The sequence below is a fragment of the Desmodus rotundus genome, chromosome 8 (genome assembly GCF_022682495.2).
Source record: "Desmodus rotundus isolate HL8 chromosome 8, HLdesRot8A.1, whole genome shotgun sequence".
In the NCBI taxonomy this organism is placed as follows: Eukaryota; Metazoa; Chordata; class Mammalia; order Chiroptera; family Phyllostomidae; genus Desmodus; species Desmodus rotundus.
The window spans coordinates 113,582,264-113,598,803 of NC_071394.1; positions in this window are offsets into that span (position 1 = coordinate 113,582,264).

Here is a 16,540-nt window from a genome sequence, read left to right on the forward strand (position 1 = left end):
TAGGTCTTTTTAAAAACATTTTGGCAATAAAACGCCTTGGACGTATGCTCCAGTAGTACATGAGCATTAGTTTGCAGATATAAATGAGCACCCTTGGAGGAAGCAATTATTCATTGTGGTAGCTTGCTTCCAAGATAGCTCCCCGATGAACCAGGCTTCCCAGTATTCATGCACTCAAGTAGCCCCTTTCCTCCCTGAACATGAGCTAGTCCTGTAAAAATCAAAAGAATGCAGCACAGGTGACACTTTGCGATAGCTGAAACTACGCTGTAAGAAGCTTCGCCGCTCTTCTTTGGTCTGTTAGAACCCTCACTCCTGAGTTCCGAGCTGCTGTGCAAGTAGCCTATGAGAAGGCCTGGAACTGCCTGGAACTGCTTGGATGAGGGCAGAGATCCTGTGCAGATCAGTCTCCCAGCTATCCTTCCCCAAGCCACAAGAAAATCGAGACCCGAACTCGTGGAGCCTAATAAGTGATTAAGTGACCCCAGGGGATGCCACAAGCAGCTAAGCCCCACCCAAATTCTTGACTTATTTTGTGAGAATAAAATGGTCTGGGGTAGTTTGTTACACACCCATCGATACCCAGCACATTCATTTACATGATTTACCAAAGTGACATAACCAGTTAGAACAAAAGGCAACATTTATTAGATGTTGTTATATGCATGCTCTGTACCATGTATCATATTTAATTTCTTTATTGAATTTCTTCCTCACATTAAAACTAGTACCTATGAAATAAATAGCATCATTGTTACTGTTTATAGGTGAGAAAGTTTAGACACAGCAATATTATTTAAATTGCCCAAGCCCGGGTGGGTGGTAAAGAAGTAAAACCAAGGTTACCCAGGAAGTATCAAGTCCTGGTCTCCAAGTGCACCGATTAAAAGTTGGGAAAGCCCAGGCTCTGGTTTCCTAGGGTAGTGTTCATTTTACTTAGTCCACAGCACCATGCAGCCAGTCTCCAAGCCTTTTGATAAATGTTACAACATTGGCATTTGTGCAAAGAAACAGGCAGGAGATTAAATTACACCTATTAAAAGAAAGGTTGGTTTAGAGCCGTTGAGGATCTGACCCCCTAAATCTTTGTGGTATTGGAAGAGGGGCAGGTCAATAGAATTTATGTAAAATAAAATGTTGTTGGCAGCTGTCAAAATTATTTGTATTCACAACAAAAACAATCACTGCCTGCCGATTCAAGAAAAACAATCAAAATTAAGTAGCATTATAAAGCAAACTACTTTTCCTTTCTGGGTAGACTTGTCTTGACTTAGCTGAATGTGAAATTTGATTACATGATTGACTAAGGTTTACAGAAGGGGGTTGCCTCAAAAATAATTTACCTATATGGCAAAACAAATAGGCAAAAGTTTTCCTACTCATTTATAAGTAATGTGAATCTAAGAAGAGTACAGGAAATCTAAGATTTCCAGGTAATAAGGAAATACTTCTATGGGCAGTGGCTAATACCAGGTTTTCTGGTTGTCAATAACCAGCCTGAAAGAAAGGCTGAACCAGCGGTCTGTCCATTTTCTGCCACTGAGTAGCCTCCAATCAGTGGTAGAGGCCACTGTTTGAAAGGAAAGAGAGAAAATAAAGCAATCAAAAACATGATGAAGAAGGTTTCCAGTGATATCAAGCACACCAAATTAAGGCTCTATAAAAAAAACTGGTCCATCCTCCTCAAAAATGTTAAGGTTATGCATGTCGAAGACTGAAGAACTCTTGCAGACTAAAGGAGACCAAAAAGACAGGACAACCAAGTGCAACATGGTATCTGAAATGGATACTGGACCAGAAAAGGCAATCACTATTCCCATCTAGTTTAAAAAGACGTCAGTACAATCCGTGGTTATCTAGTACTGTAGATAAGATAATAAGATTCTACCAGTTGTAATTTCCTAGTTTGGGCAGATTTTCATTGTCCTATAATTGTTTCAGAGAATACATACTGAAGTGTTTAGGCGTACGAGGACGTTATGTCTGCAACTTGCTCTCAAATGGTTCAGGAAAAAAGATCCTTAATCCATCTGGAATTTATTTTTGTACATGATGTAAGATGGAAGTCATTATTTCTTCCATATGCAGAGGACATCGGGTCAACACAGTTTATTAAATAATTCATCCTTTCCCTCTAAATTAAAATATTGCTTCTGTCATGTATTTACTCTCTAAGGTCTATTTCTGGAATCTCTATTTTATTGCCCATCATCTACTTTCCGTTCCTAAGCCAGTATCCTATCAGTGTAAATTCATAGCATATTTTAATATCTTGGTAGACAAAATAGTTCACCTTTTTGGTATATCTTTTATGTGTGTATGTACTTATATATAGTATGTATAATATATATTATATATGTGTATGTACTTATGTGTCTGTGTGTTTATGTGTATAAATATATATACATATATATACTTTGTATATATCATTGCATACTTTAGTGTATGTTTGTGTGTTGCTAGATCTGAGCATGTCCCTTTTTAAAGGCTAAATCTAGCACCTCCTGTCATTTTAAATCAACTATGCAGTTGTCTACTTTTTCTTGGAATAATTTGGTAATTTGTAATTTTCTAGAAAAAATATTTGTCTGGTTTTTCAAAATTGTTACTAAGACCCCTCTTGTAGTCATCTCTTAGGGTTTTATATATTGCTCTATGCAAGGTTATTCCTTTCCATTCTGTATTTTTATAATTTGGTCTTCCCATCTTTTTCTGTAGAATCTTAAGTGGTTTAACTAGTTTGTTTTCTTAAATAAATTTGTTTATCCTTTTTCATAGTGTTTCCCCCCACTACTTTTGTTTTTACTTTTATTAACACCCTCTTCCTTCTCTGATTTATCTTTTCATTTTTTTCTAATCTTTTAAAATTACACATAAGTAATAAGTTAAATACATGTAATTTTCATCTTTCCTCTTTAATATTAAAGACATATTTGGTTTGACTATGGTTTGGCTGTCTCATGAGTTTTCAGTTTGCATTGGTTTCTACACAGTTTGCTATTTTCTTTTGATTCCCAGTTTCATTCACTACTTATCCAGAAATGCATTCTTAGTTCCTGTACTTTTAATATTTGGGGATTGCCTTCATGTCATTTATTCCTGATTTCTAATAATTGCTTCACTCAATTTTAAACATCAATTTCTAATGATTGATAGAAAAGATGGACTATAAAATTTATACTTTATGTGCAAAATTTCTTTGGGCCAAGTACATAATCAATTTTTGTAAATATTTTAGGAATATAGAGAGATAAGTACATACTGTTGTTTTTTGTGTGTGTTCAAGATACGCACAGTTCAAGAGGAGGTGCATTGAAGTAATCTACTACATTTGCATTTTTTATTGAGTTTACCTTATTAGGTTTTGCTTTATCTCTATTAAAATCTATTGGGTTGTTCCGTGCATGCCAGCTCCTAGCTGGAATATGTCTTGCAGAAACTGTGCCTTTGATTGCTGCCCCTCATGACTTAGCGCTTTAACCTTGAATTCTATGTTATCTGATATTCCCCTTGCCTCTCATGCTTTCTTCATATCACTATTTTAAGTGTTTTCCTTATAAATAGCAGGTACTGTATTTTTAAGCCAGTTTGATAACTTTAACCAAATAATTCAGATTTCATGCTTAGTAAAATCATTGACACAATTTTATTCCTTATCCTTTAGATTCACCATTTTATTTTACATTACTTTTTCTGCCATATTTCTCTAGTTTGATCATTGCCATTTGTTTTTTACTATGTTTGCTTGGAAATTTTACCAATAGATTTTTTTTCTCAATTCCTAATTATTAGCTTTTTTTTTGTTGTTCATCATCAGAAACCTATTTCTCTATATTTAATATTTTTTAAAATTTCCAAATAAAATTCTCTATTTCCTCTCATTTTCTCTTCACTTTAAGATTATACATTTAGCATACATGCATTTCTGATTCTTTCCATCAAAAATTGAGGAAGAATGATTTCACTTCTCTTTTCCTTCACCTCACCTCAAATCCCAAGGTTCACGAAAAATTTAGTAAATTTAGCTCTAAACTATTAATTCAATTTCCATTGCTTCGTGTCTCTTTTTATTTATATTTTATCATATTTAACATTGTTTTGCATTTATGTCTTATATCCTCAGTCTATCGTTATCCATCTAGGTCTTAAGTAAACACACAAACAAGAACTCATCTATTGTCAAATTTGTTACTTACAATTTGCACTTCATTTCACATTTCCCTGGCTTGATTACTTCCTTTTCACTTGTTCATTTAGACCCTCTCTTTGCATATGTGTTCCTTAGAGATATTTTCCCTGAATAATCATAAAACTGTAACTGACTTGTTTGGCTTTCCAGGTGAACTATCGTTTTCTGGGTAAGAGATGCTCAGGCTGAAGTACTGGACGTTCTGCTGTCTCTAGGAGCTACACTACCATTTTGCAAATCGCAGTGCTGCAGGTGAGAAGTAGACTGGCAGTCAGACTCTTTCCCCTACCAGTAACTCGATCTTTCCAACAGGAAAGATGTCAGAATGCATTATCCTTAGACTGCAGGAATTTTTCAAGTGTGCTGACACACACGTCTTTTCTCATCAATATTCCCTCATTATGCCCTTTCACTCTGTGGCTCAGTCTTTTCAGAGAAATTTCCTTAAGTTATATGTACATTTTGATGTCCAGGGTCTGTCCTCCAAGTCTCTTATATTTTCCTTCATTTATCACTGTGTTTTTGATCTTCGCTTTAAGATATTTATCTCAATTGATTTCCTAAACCACCAATTCAGTTGCCTCAACTCTGACCAATGTCTCCTTTAACTAAATCAAAAATTGTTGCATTGAAATTGTTTTTAACTCCAGAAAAATTGACTCATATTGCCTTGAAGGCTCATTATGTTTTTCAAGTTGGCATTGGGGTCTTTTACTTTCTCTTTCACTGCATTTGGATTCTGGTTTGTTCTGACTGATCTTCATATTTCTAGCTTCTGAGCACCTTTAATTCTGTTTTTCTTTGGAGTCAAAGATTTGAGTACTGGACTACTTGAGAAGTCTCTGAAAGCATCACACTGAATCCTTGGTCTGATCTTGGACCTGCTTTTGCTCTCTCAGCCTTGGGTGCTAGGAGGACTTCATACACTCAGTCCTCCTCTTTTTTTTCTTTTTTGCCTTACAGGCACCACAGAGGTCACACACATACCGCCAATGTTGACCTTCTATCGGGGGTCCACACAGAAGGGAGGTCTATGGTTTCCCCCAGGACATTCCTGATCCTCCGTGCAGGTCCCTAATACTGACCCTTTAGACTCTCACCCATGAATAAGGGCACAAAACCCCGATACTCCTCTGACCCGCCCTAACTCCTACAGAATCAGTCTCCTTTGCAGCCAGCTTTCTCCCAGCCCCACCAAGCATTTGGTTCATCTGAGAAAACCTGGGAATAGGAAAGGAAGGAGAGGCCATCTTTCCAGAACACCACCCTTTTCTTTATGCTTCTAAATATCGTTTCCATATTTTAATCTTTTATGATCTTTACAGCACTAGAATGTATAGGTTCAAACTCCAAAATTATAGACTCAATGCTATTTCTGCTTTAAAAAAAAAAAAACCCTGCAGTAAACAGAGAAAAACAAAATTTAGATTGGCCTGGCGTAGGTGTGCATGTTTACATTCCAACACAAAAATACTCAAGCTCCAAGGCCTACAACCAGCCATTATACCCTTGCATATCCTTGAGAACACAGTCTCCAAAGGTAGTAAAACCTGAGGTGTGGACACGTGGAGCCTGGCCTTGTGGGCTCGGTACTCATAGGAAATGCTCTCCTCGCAGGGCTGTACCAACACACAGTCACAGCTCACTCTCCTCGGCAGCTCACACCCAGCACAGGTGCAGGCCAGGGGCCACTCTGCAGGTAGATGAGAATCATCTGATAAAGGCTCTGTCCACTGAGAGTTAAACAGGAAATGTACATCCTTTTCCAAACTCCAGTGTCTGACAAACCTTCCATCAACATGGTATACAGAAAAACATGTGTTACTTTTTTATTCATTTGTTTTTCAGTTGGGGTCTACACGTTCAACTCAAACATAAATTTGACTCAGGTACTATTCACTTAAAAATAAGAAACGATTCTTCCTCTCACACAACAACACCTTAGCCAACTTTGCTACGCTCTAGTAATTGAACAAGTATGGGCACTGTAACAGACATCTGTGACACACCTCTCACCGGGGACTTGAATAGTGCGCTTGCAAGTTTTAGTCTCTTTTGCTTACCTCCTGCTCAGAGTTGTCACTCTCGTGAACTGACATTGCACACCAGGGATTGTAACTTGGATGCTGGTGACTGTTTCAAAGGAAAGCCTTTTGGCAATTTATATTCTAAAATGTCCCCCCGCTTCCTTCTCACAGGAAACCTCCTTAACCAGTTCCTGGGTCTGCAGGGTCCTGCAAAAAACATCTTTCAGGTTGATGGGCAGAATGCTACAAACCACCACCTTCACCGAGTGGCCCTCTCTCACTTCTGTAACATTATCTCATCAGAAAACAAAACTTAAGATAAACTACAACCTCAGATAGTCTTAGAACAGACCCAGGGAGCAAAAATATTCACTCTTTTTTCAAGGGATATTATTCAGCCCTAATGTGGGTGATCCATACATCTTCTTTGACTTTTTTCTCTTTCATTTCTTCTTAAAGAGTGAATCCATCATAGACGTAGATTCCAGACCAAGTCCCCCTTTTCTATTTAACATCTCCAGATCACAGTTCCCTATCACAGTGTCTACCCCATGGGTGATGAGGCACGCGAGGAGCTCAGGATAGTGTCTGACACTTAGCAGATGTTCAGCAGATGACAGATTTTTGTAGTAGAAGATTCTGATCCTAGTTTCTCCCTGGGGTACAGTACCTACATGTATTTCAGAGGGTGGGAGGGTGGGATGGAGGAGAAGCCTAATAAAAATAAAGCCGCAGTTTGTAAAAATGTACCATTCTATAGGGCTATAGCAGATGTTTGCCAGCATCCTTTGCACCCTCCCTCTGGATCACATCGATAAAGTCAGGGTTAAAATACCTTTGAGATATGTAAAAATATTTTGTCCATTTTCTGCATGCACAATTTGTTTCTGCCAGATTGAATTGGTTTATAAAGACGTGGTATAGTGCTATGGAAGCATGGCTACCTTTCTGGAAAGTCACAGAACCAAATACTCCTTCCTGACCTAGGCCTAGTGTTACAACCCTTCACCTTCAACCCAAACACACACCCTTTCAGGGACCCTCCTATATCTAACAATAACCCTTCTCTCATCACTATGGGGGGCAAACAAGCAATGAAAAATGCTGATGACAGTAACAAGTGTTTCCATAGCCCTTAAAAGAGTTCTTTCTCTGTTGTGAATTTGGGGCCTGGCACGTAGAACTCACTCAGTGACAACTTACTGAATGGATGGATGTATAAATGGATGGGCATGTAAATGGCCTAAAAGTATGTAAAATCATTTGAGGTAGCAAAGATCTTTCTCAGGGCTGCATCCATAGTGTCCATACTCCCCCACATGTCCATGAATTTTCGTCAGGATCTTAAGGACCCACCTAATCTTAACCTTCAATGGAAAGAAACTCCAATGTAGAATATCACATGCCCTAAACACCACAGGACCAATTAGTCTAGATACAAGAAGCATAACATTAATGATAGAGTTAGTACAATAAGAACATAATAATACATATGCTAACACTAATAATGATACTACTAGTGAAAATAATACCATGTGCAACTGAAACTTACTGCATACTTAATATCTGACAGTCACTTCCTAATTCCTTTACTTAGGAACACATCTTATATTTTCTCATTCCCCTTTTTTAAAAATTGTTGACACTATTACAGATGTCCCCCGTTTCCCCTGTCTTTGCCCCCTACCCTGCCCCCCACCTTCACCAAATTGCTGTCTGTGTCCATGGCTATGCATATGTTTCTTTGGCTAATCTCTTCCTGTTCACCCCACCCCATCCGCTTTTTTCCTTTTCTTATGGTTGGAGATGTCCAAGCCCAGAGACACTGAAGCAACTTGCCCAAGATTCCCAGCTAGAAAGAGTGGGATCAGAACGTGAATCGATCTGACATTTCAGCCCACACTCGTGTCCATCACTTTGTCATTTTGTAGTCATCACAATTTAGCAATCCACAGCTTCCTGATGCTCTGACAGCCTTCGCTATAAATAAGCCATAAGAAAAATAAATAAGTTATTTTTTAATGATACTACTTGTACTCACTAGTAAAAGCTAGCTTGCATTTTCCTTCTGCTTCTACTAGTAATCAATCAGCCCCAGGCCAAGACACACATGCTGAGCCTCGATGGCCCCCTGTGTAAAATAGCAAAAATTGCTAGACCGTCTCCCAGAGCTCCCTTTACCTCTCACACACTACGATTCTGTGTCAACAGGGATCAGTGTGGTAAGTCTATGTTGATGAATCATGATGTTAAAATACAATTTTGACCATAAACAAGAACACTAGGAAGATATATCGCATTAATAGAGAGCTTGCTGTCTTAGGAAACGGGAACCTTTTGTGCGATGCACTGTACATATATTTCCTAGATGTTAACTATCCATGCTGAGCTTTATTTATGAGCCATAAAAGCTATAGTCTACAAGTGAAGGATGAAACATAGTGAAGTTCAGTGTGGCATTTACACTATTATAATCAGATGCCACTTTGTCATCCTAATGGAGCACACTATGATTAAATAGAGAAGTAAGACTGGAGAGATTTCCAGGAAGAATTACTGAAAGCTGTCAGTGAGTAGCTGCAAATCAGAATCCAGTAAACTTTAATAATAACTAAACATCTCTCAAGATGGATTATTCACTGAAAGAAGCTAGTATGCTACAGGATTCTTTTTCATTAAGAACTGACCACAAAATCTGAAAAATAAAAGGAGGAGGGCAGTGAGAAACATGAGGAGAACGTAGAGGAGCAAGGAAGAGGAGACAGTGGAGGAGGAAGAAAAAGACTCAGTCACGGATGCAGAATTCATATTCGCAACCCCCTCTCCAGCTCTAGGTGTTCTTTCGTGCAGATTAGTCTTATATTGAAGATAAAATTGCTCTTCTGCTGTCCAACCGTCTTACAGATGTCAAGATACCAACAGAGAAGAGTGATTCTTTCTAACACTTAGAGAAAAAGAGGAGAAAAAAATATTAAAATACATATACACAGATTTCCAGAACTATGTCCCAAGCTGTCATCGCTATGAAATCACCCATCATCCATGGGGTTATGGAAAAATACAGAGATTGTCCAATTTTCCCATTGCAGGCCTCTTCTTCAGATGTCAGTTTTGTGACCTAGAGCTCCCCCGTAATAGTAAATTGAGACATGTGTCAGTGGCACCCCAAACAAATGTGAAATACTTGCTTTTGAAATGCCTCGTTCCATTGTAAGAAAGGAACGTAGAAGTCCTTTCTCCGTGTGTCTCACTGGTCCAGCAAGACACAGGGAAAAACCCTTGTGGGAAAACTAGCAACGGTGTCATTATTTATTTAGGAATAAGCACATTCATTTTCTTTTATGGGACTGATGCCAGCAGGGGTGAGCTCACGATGGGTAAAAAAATAAGTTCTGAGGTAGGAGGCAGAAAGCCCAGCAAGAGGTCAATTTAGGGCCTTAAATATTTAAAGGTATATGGATTGAAAACACTGCAAGGTGTTTTCAACCCTAAATATTGTACGTGTCTGCAGGAAGGAAGTATGTCCAGGCATACTGATATCTGTTTTTATTTCCCTGATGAATCCTTTTTATCTGATCCACTAAGAAAATTCATATATTTACCCATTCAGCAAACACAAGGGAATCTACAACATAGATCAAAGCCAGCAGTATGATACACCAAACACAGATTTTGTCCTAGAGAATTCACATACAAGAAAGGACACAACTTAGCCAAGCAAATAACAAGAATAACAACTAATGTATAATGAGTGCTTATAATGTCAGGCAAGGAGGTACTATTATTATTCTCACTTAAGGATGAGGAAACTAGGACTAAGAATTGTTCCCAAGTTTGTACATCTAGGGAAAAATGACACATCAGTGTAAATAATTTGTATCATCAGAGGACAATCAAGCATCATATGAGTTTAGAGAACATAGAAATTTTGGTTGAAAGGGTCAGAAAGTAATTCAAGGATAGAGTAGTATGTAATCCAGGTAAGCTGTGATTCTTTAAACAAGGGCTTCAAATTGTTCATCAGGTGAAGCAACTATATCAGCCTGTGTCTTTAGAAATATTCTGCTGGTACAGGAATTGCTATCATTTTCTCTTAGGAGTACGGATCAGGATCATCTATACTTTGGATGTTCATTTATAAATAAATTGGGGGCTATGCATTCACATCTTCTCTCCTCCCTGGACGACATCCCATTGGGAATCACGTGGCACACTAAGTTACTATTGTTGATAGAAATGCTCCGGTGTGCTGGGCCTGAGAGGAGGGGACACTGTGCTGTCACAATATACAAAATGGACCAAGCAGAGAAAGGAAATGAAGGGGGTGGGGTCAAAGAGTAGTGATAGAAAATCTCACATCTGTTAAGCACCCAGCAGCATGCCAAGTATATATTGTTTCCCTCACAATGTGGGAGCTAATGATGATTCTAATATGATAAATAACTTTCCCAGGCCTACGTAGAGAATAAAAAGGATTTGAGTCAAGATCAGGTGCCACCAACACCCAAGACTTGTACACCTCACCTGAGCCAGGGCCTCCCTGAGGACTCACAACAAGGAAGTAAAAATGCAAACACAAAGTGGCTGTTGGCAAGAGTGTGTCTCTCTTACTTGATGAATAGCCTCATATATGTCTTTCATCTAAAATATCCTACCCATCTCCAGCTTTAGATCAATTATAAAATAGTGTAAATTAAAATAAAGGTCAAAGTTAGAGTAAGCAATAATCAGCTAGAGGAGACAGAAAGAGAAAGTCACTTAATGGGAGAAATGCTTAGTAGCAAATGCTGAGGGCTAGTGTAAGAAAACCTCAAATCCTTCTGGAATTTATTTTTAAATGTTCAGTTTTCAGAGATACTTGGAAGCTTGGCATGTCTACGTGCTGTAATGGGAAAGTGAGTAGGGCTAGTTCTGTAGAAACTGTCAGTTTTCTGTGAATTCACAGCAAAGTGTCTCCAAGTAGGCCGAGGTCATGGCTAGACAGAGAGCCGGCCGTAGTCAGGAGAAGAGCTGGCACCAGCCAGATGCCATGGAAGCCACCTGCATTCTCTCAGTCTCTCACCATCTCTCACCACCGAGGCCCTTCAGAGCTTGATCTGACTTCCTTTAGTCCCATGCCAATCCTAGCCTGACACCATCCAGGGATGGGGTTGTGAGAAGTGCAGTTCTCACGAAAGCCATACAGATCACAGAAGAGGTCAGCAAAGGACGTCCTGCAGGCTGAATCCAGCCCACCCCAGCCCGCCACCTGTTTGTGTAAATAAAGTTTACGAAAACACAGTCGTTCTCGCTCATTTCTGTGTGGTCTTTGGCTTGCTTTGCCTAACAGTGGCAGAGTTGAATAGCTGCAATTAGGCCATAGTGCCCTCAAAGCCTAAACTATTTACTCTCCTGCTCTTTCAAGGACAAATTTGTTGACTCTACGATAGAACGATCCAGAAGAAGAACCTTCATCACGCTTACCATTCACTCAGGGACACACTTCCCCTCTAAACGGTGATCGAGGAGTCCTTGTGGGCAGGGGTTGCGTGTCTTGTCTCCACTGACCGTCCAGTTCCAAGTCCAGATCTTGGATCATGGGGACGGCCAATAACTGACCCTTAGGTAAGTCAGCTGAGCCCTCTCTGACTTGGGTCTGACTTGCAGTGGTAGAAATTTGAGCAGGATTCTCCTTGGGGCAGGCGTGCTTCCAGTCCAGGCAGGAGGACCACATGGCGAAACAGCTCATTTGGGAAGGGCCTACCACTGAGCAGGGTGCAGGACCGAGGCTCTAGCCCTTCAGAAGGGTAACTGGTGGAGGCAAAATAGGGTTCTAATAAAGAGATCGGGATGCTAAATAATTCCCAAGGCAGAGATTCCAGCTGAGAGGACAAAGGCAGAGGCTAACATGAGAACTGAGCCAGAACAGGGCCCAGCAAACTGCATGGACTAGAACCAGAGCTTCAGTGCTTACTAGCTGAGTGAACTTCGGAAATTACTTCACTCATCTGGGTCTGTTTCCTCTCTAAGAACCTGAAATAATAATTCTCACCTCCTAGGGTTATTTAAGAAGATAACCTAAGGTAATGCTTCAAATATACTGGGTTGGCCAAAGAATCGGTTAGTTTTTCCATACGATGGCTCTAGTAGTGTTTAGTTGTCTTTAACTTCATTTGGAACAATTTTGTTAGATTGTATTGTGACAGCTGTCATGCCAGTGTGCGTTTAAAAAAAAAACTTATCAAAATTGCTGAATTTTTGTGCAGCCATTTTAATATTGAAGATGAAAGAAAATACACATTTTCTGTGTATTATGCTTTATTATTTCAAGAAAGGTAAAAACAACTGAAACACAGAAAAAGATTTGTACAGTGTATGGACAAGGTGCTGTGACTGATCGAACGTGTCAAAAATGGTTTGCAAAGTTTCTTGGTACTATTGACATTTTGGCCAAATAATTTTCTGCTGTGGGGCTGTCTTATGCATTGGAAGGTGTTTAGCAGCGCCCCTGGCCTCTTAACCACTAGAGACCAATAGTGGGAGACAGCTGACATACTCAAAATATCCAAATCAATAGTTATTGGTGGAAATGAAAAATGCATCTTTTATATATTACAGAAAAAAACGTTAACAGACTTTTTGGCCCATCCAATAATTATCACACATTGAGACACATGAGGGCCTGGATAAATGGTCATTCACTCACTTTGTGCCTGGGCACTGAACTGAGTTCTGGCAAAATACAAATCAGATGATGCCCTTTATCTTCATCAGGCTTTGCTTCCTATGGGAAAGGATGAAAAATAAATGCCTGAACAGGTAAACATTTAACATTTTAGAAAATTTCAAATGCTACAGAGGAACATAGACAGGTTAAAGATAAAACGGATGCCTACGTGATTGCGTATGTGTGTGGCGGGGGGTTGGGGGGAGGGAGGATATATTTGCCTACAGTTAGAATCATGCCTAGATTTAGGAGGAAGGGGGAGGGGATGCTGGTCAAATGGTCACAAGCTTGCAGATCAAACAAGGCCCAGTATGCTGAAACTAGAACTTCTAGGCCTGGAATTTCTAAACCGCAAATTGCATATTTACCTAAAATATCAGCTTGAGCTGCTTCATCTCTTAATTTACAACAATGACCCCTGAATGTTTACAATACTCTCCAGCAGCAAAGTCTAGGGATGGTTGCTCTAAGCTCCTTAAAGGCAGGAAGCCTCAAAACTATGGATATTTCCTAGTGAGAAATTGCACATTTCCCAGTAAAATAAAAATGCCCCCATTCCTACAGTCCCTGACTAGATGATATGAGTCAATCTCATCTCTGTTTAGTGTGTGGTTAGGAAACCCTCTAAGGATTTTTTTTTTTTTTTTTAACTTTGGCCCCAGTACATGGCCACTTGACTGTTAAACTAATGTTTCCAGATTCTAATGGTTCCGGATTCTTCGGAGACAGGCAAAATATGCATCCTGGAAGTCTGACCTGCATTCACGGCCTCCTTTTCTTTAAGGGACCATTGAGTTATATTATTCTTAGTCAAAGCTACACTACAAAAGTCGAGCAAGCCCCAACAATGCTCACGAGCCCTATGCCGTCCTTAAGAAGCTCCAGAAGAGTCTAGAATCCTTGATATACATTCACCAATAACTCTGACCTGACCCAGAAAGCACAATGGGCTACAAATTGTCTTGGGTCACTCCAAAAATCCAAAGAAAAAAAACGTACCCTCTCAAAACTTTTACAACCTAAATTTTAAAAGATTCAATTGCCATCTCTAGCCTAAAACTCTCACACTATACTTGGTCTATTGGATAAGCCCAAAAACATTTAAAATATATGAGGCTCTATCTAAAGCTTTAAAATACTAGCTTACTCAGTCCTCACAACAACCCTATGATGTAAGCATCATCACACTCAGTTACAGATGAGTAAACTGAGGCACGGAAAGGCTAAGTACTTGCCCAAACTCGCATAGCCAAAAATTTCTGAATTGAAATTTGAGCTTATGCAGCCTGGATATTGATCAAGATTCTCTAATATCAGTCACTTGGTGATAGTATTCTGACATTTTTATTCATTCTTTTGACTCTAGTTGTCAAAGGTTGGGAGGGGATGGTATCTGGAGGGAAAACCAGAAGGGTAATAGGAGGAAGGGATTTTAAATTAAGCATCTTTTTCCAGTTATAAAAATAATTTATTCATAGCAGAAATTTCAAATTATGGGATAGAGAAAAATGTCACTACTCTAGATAATTACTCTTAATATTTTGTTGTGAGAGCCGTCCCTCTTTTCTGTATATCTGCAAACAATGTGCATTTCAGAGAATTGAAATCTTACAAATTTTATAATAAATTTTATAATAAATCATGTACATTTACACCATTGTTGAACATTGTTTTAAACATTATTTCCAGTGGGTGCATCGCTTCAGTTCATAAGCATATACCCAAATTTATTCTAATGTGAAGTATTTAGTTTATATCTATATTTTTACAATTATAAATATCATTGCAATAAATGTTTGAAATCATCTCTGCTTATTTCTTCAAAAAATATTTCTAAGGATGAAATGACTGGGTTAAAGGATACACAGGCTTTTAAGACTTTCTGTAAACTTCTGAATAAACTACCCTCCCAAAAGGCTGTAGCAGTTTGGACGAACAGGATAATTAGTTTTTCCTGCCTCAGGCTTCTGCTTTTGATGGGGTCACATCCCACCTAAGAGATGTCCCAGGAAAGACGCCACAGGAAACATACTTTCACGCCAATTCTCTTTTCCATGTCTCCTCTCAGGAGTGAGCCAAATTACCGTTCTGTGGCAGCAAACTTTAAAAAGCAGCAAAGGGAGCAGAGCTGGGAGTGTAGGATGCGCACCTACAGAGCCTGGTTCTGCATATTCAGGGCTTCCGGGTCAGAAAAGCAGTAACCAAATTCCGATCAGTTATTTCCACTTCACACAAAAAACTGCATTCATTAATGCGGGGTTCTCAAGTCAAATATCTAATACAATCTAGACAGGCCAAGCAGAGCAGAAATGCTGATTAAGAAACAAACAAATATGGGGAAATTTTGCCCTTGTCAAGATGTAACCCCTCTGGGTTTGGTCATGTGCGAACACAACTTCAAAATTACAATACTCCAAATTCTTAAAGGGGAGTAGGAAATCTCGGATTTGTGTGTGTGTGTGTAAAATCTTCCTATTTTAAAATATTGGCAATTGATGCAATTTTTAAAAAATACTGCACTAGATAGAGGATGCACTGCTTCTAATTTAACCTTCTAAGGTTCGCTGCACTTTACTGTACATACTTAGTTTCATGCCAGAATCTTCAACACAGCCAGGGGAGTAGCTATAGAAAAGAAGCTGTTGTAGCAAGCATTCTGCCCAGGAAGCAACAGTACAGGTAATTAAGAGGCACGACCACCTGTCTTTCTCTCAAGTGTTCATTATTAAATAAAATGGGCTATAAAGAGGGTGGCAGACTAGATTGAGTGAGAAAAGAACCAGAATTTAAAACAAACAAACAAACAAAAAAAAACCCCAAAAACTCCATTACCACCTACAGGCTTATGAATGACGGTCACTTGGAGCCTATGGAGATACAGCTGAAACTTTCTAGGAAGAAAACCCATATTATCTACGATATGCGGCTCCTGGCTTATCTGCGACAGTCACTGGAAACTGCCTCACCATGATCTATTTTAATATGTCTCTTGACCTATTTTTATATCCCAGCACTGAAAAGTTCAACAGCTAACTTAAGAGCCGGAGCACATTATTTTCCAATAAAATACACTTTACAAGTAAATTTCCATCCCAGTCTCCTTTTTATGGGATCGTTTCCACTGTACAAAGGACCTGATTGATCTTCACAAAGTGGGGATGGAAAAAGTCGCAGGCACTGTAGCCCAGGAGTGATCCTTAAATTCTGTCCGCTTGGAAATTACTTACACTTGCAGTGTGTGCATGGTCTCTGATCTTAACTTTTTCCCTTTAGTGGGAAGAGTATTTTGTCAGTTATAAAAAAAGCAAAATACACTGAACAAAGCTACTAACATTAGCGCTCAGGAAAAAGTGAGCATGCCGATTTCAATGCCTTATCATAGGAACTGTTTCCTTAGCTCCTTTTCAGGTCATTATTCACCCCACTGCATTCCATTACGAGACTGCCACTCAGATATTAAGGCAAAGGAGGTCAGCAGGCTTTTTAAGTGTCCCAATTATTACTCCACCTCACTCACATTTATCTAGGCCTGCCTAAAAGCCCCACAATCCTGACTGAGGAAAGAGAGTAAGATTGATCTCATGTAACAAAAAAGTAGGTGATCAAAATGGGAAGCTA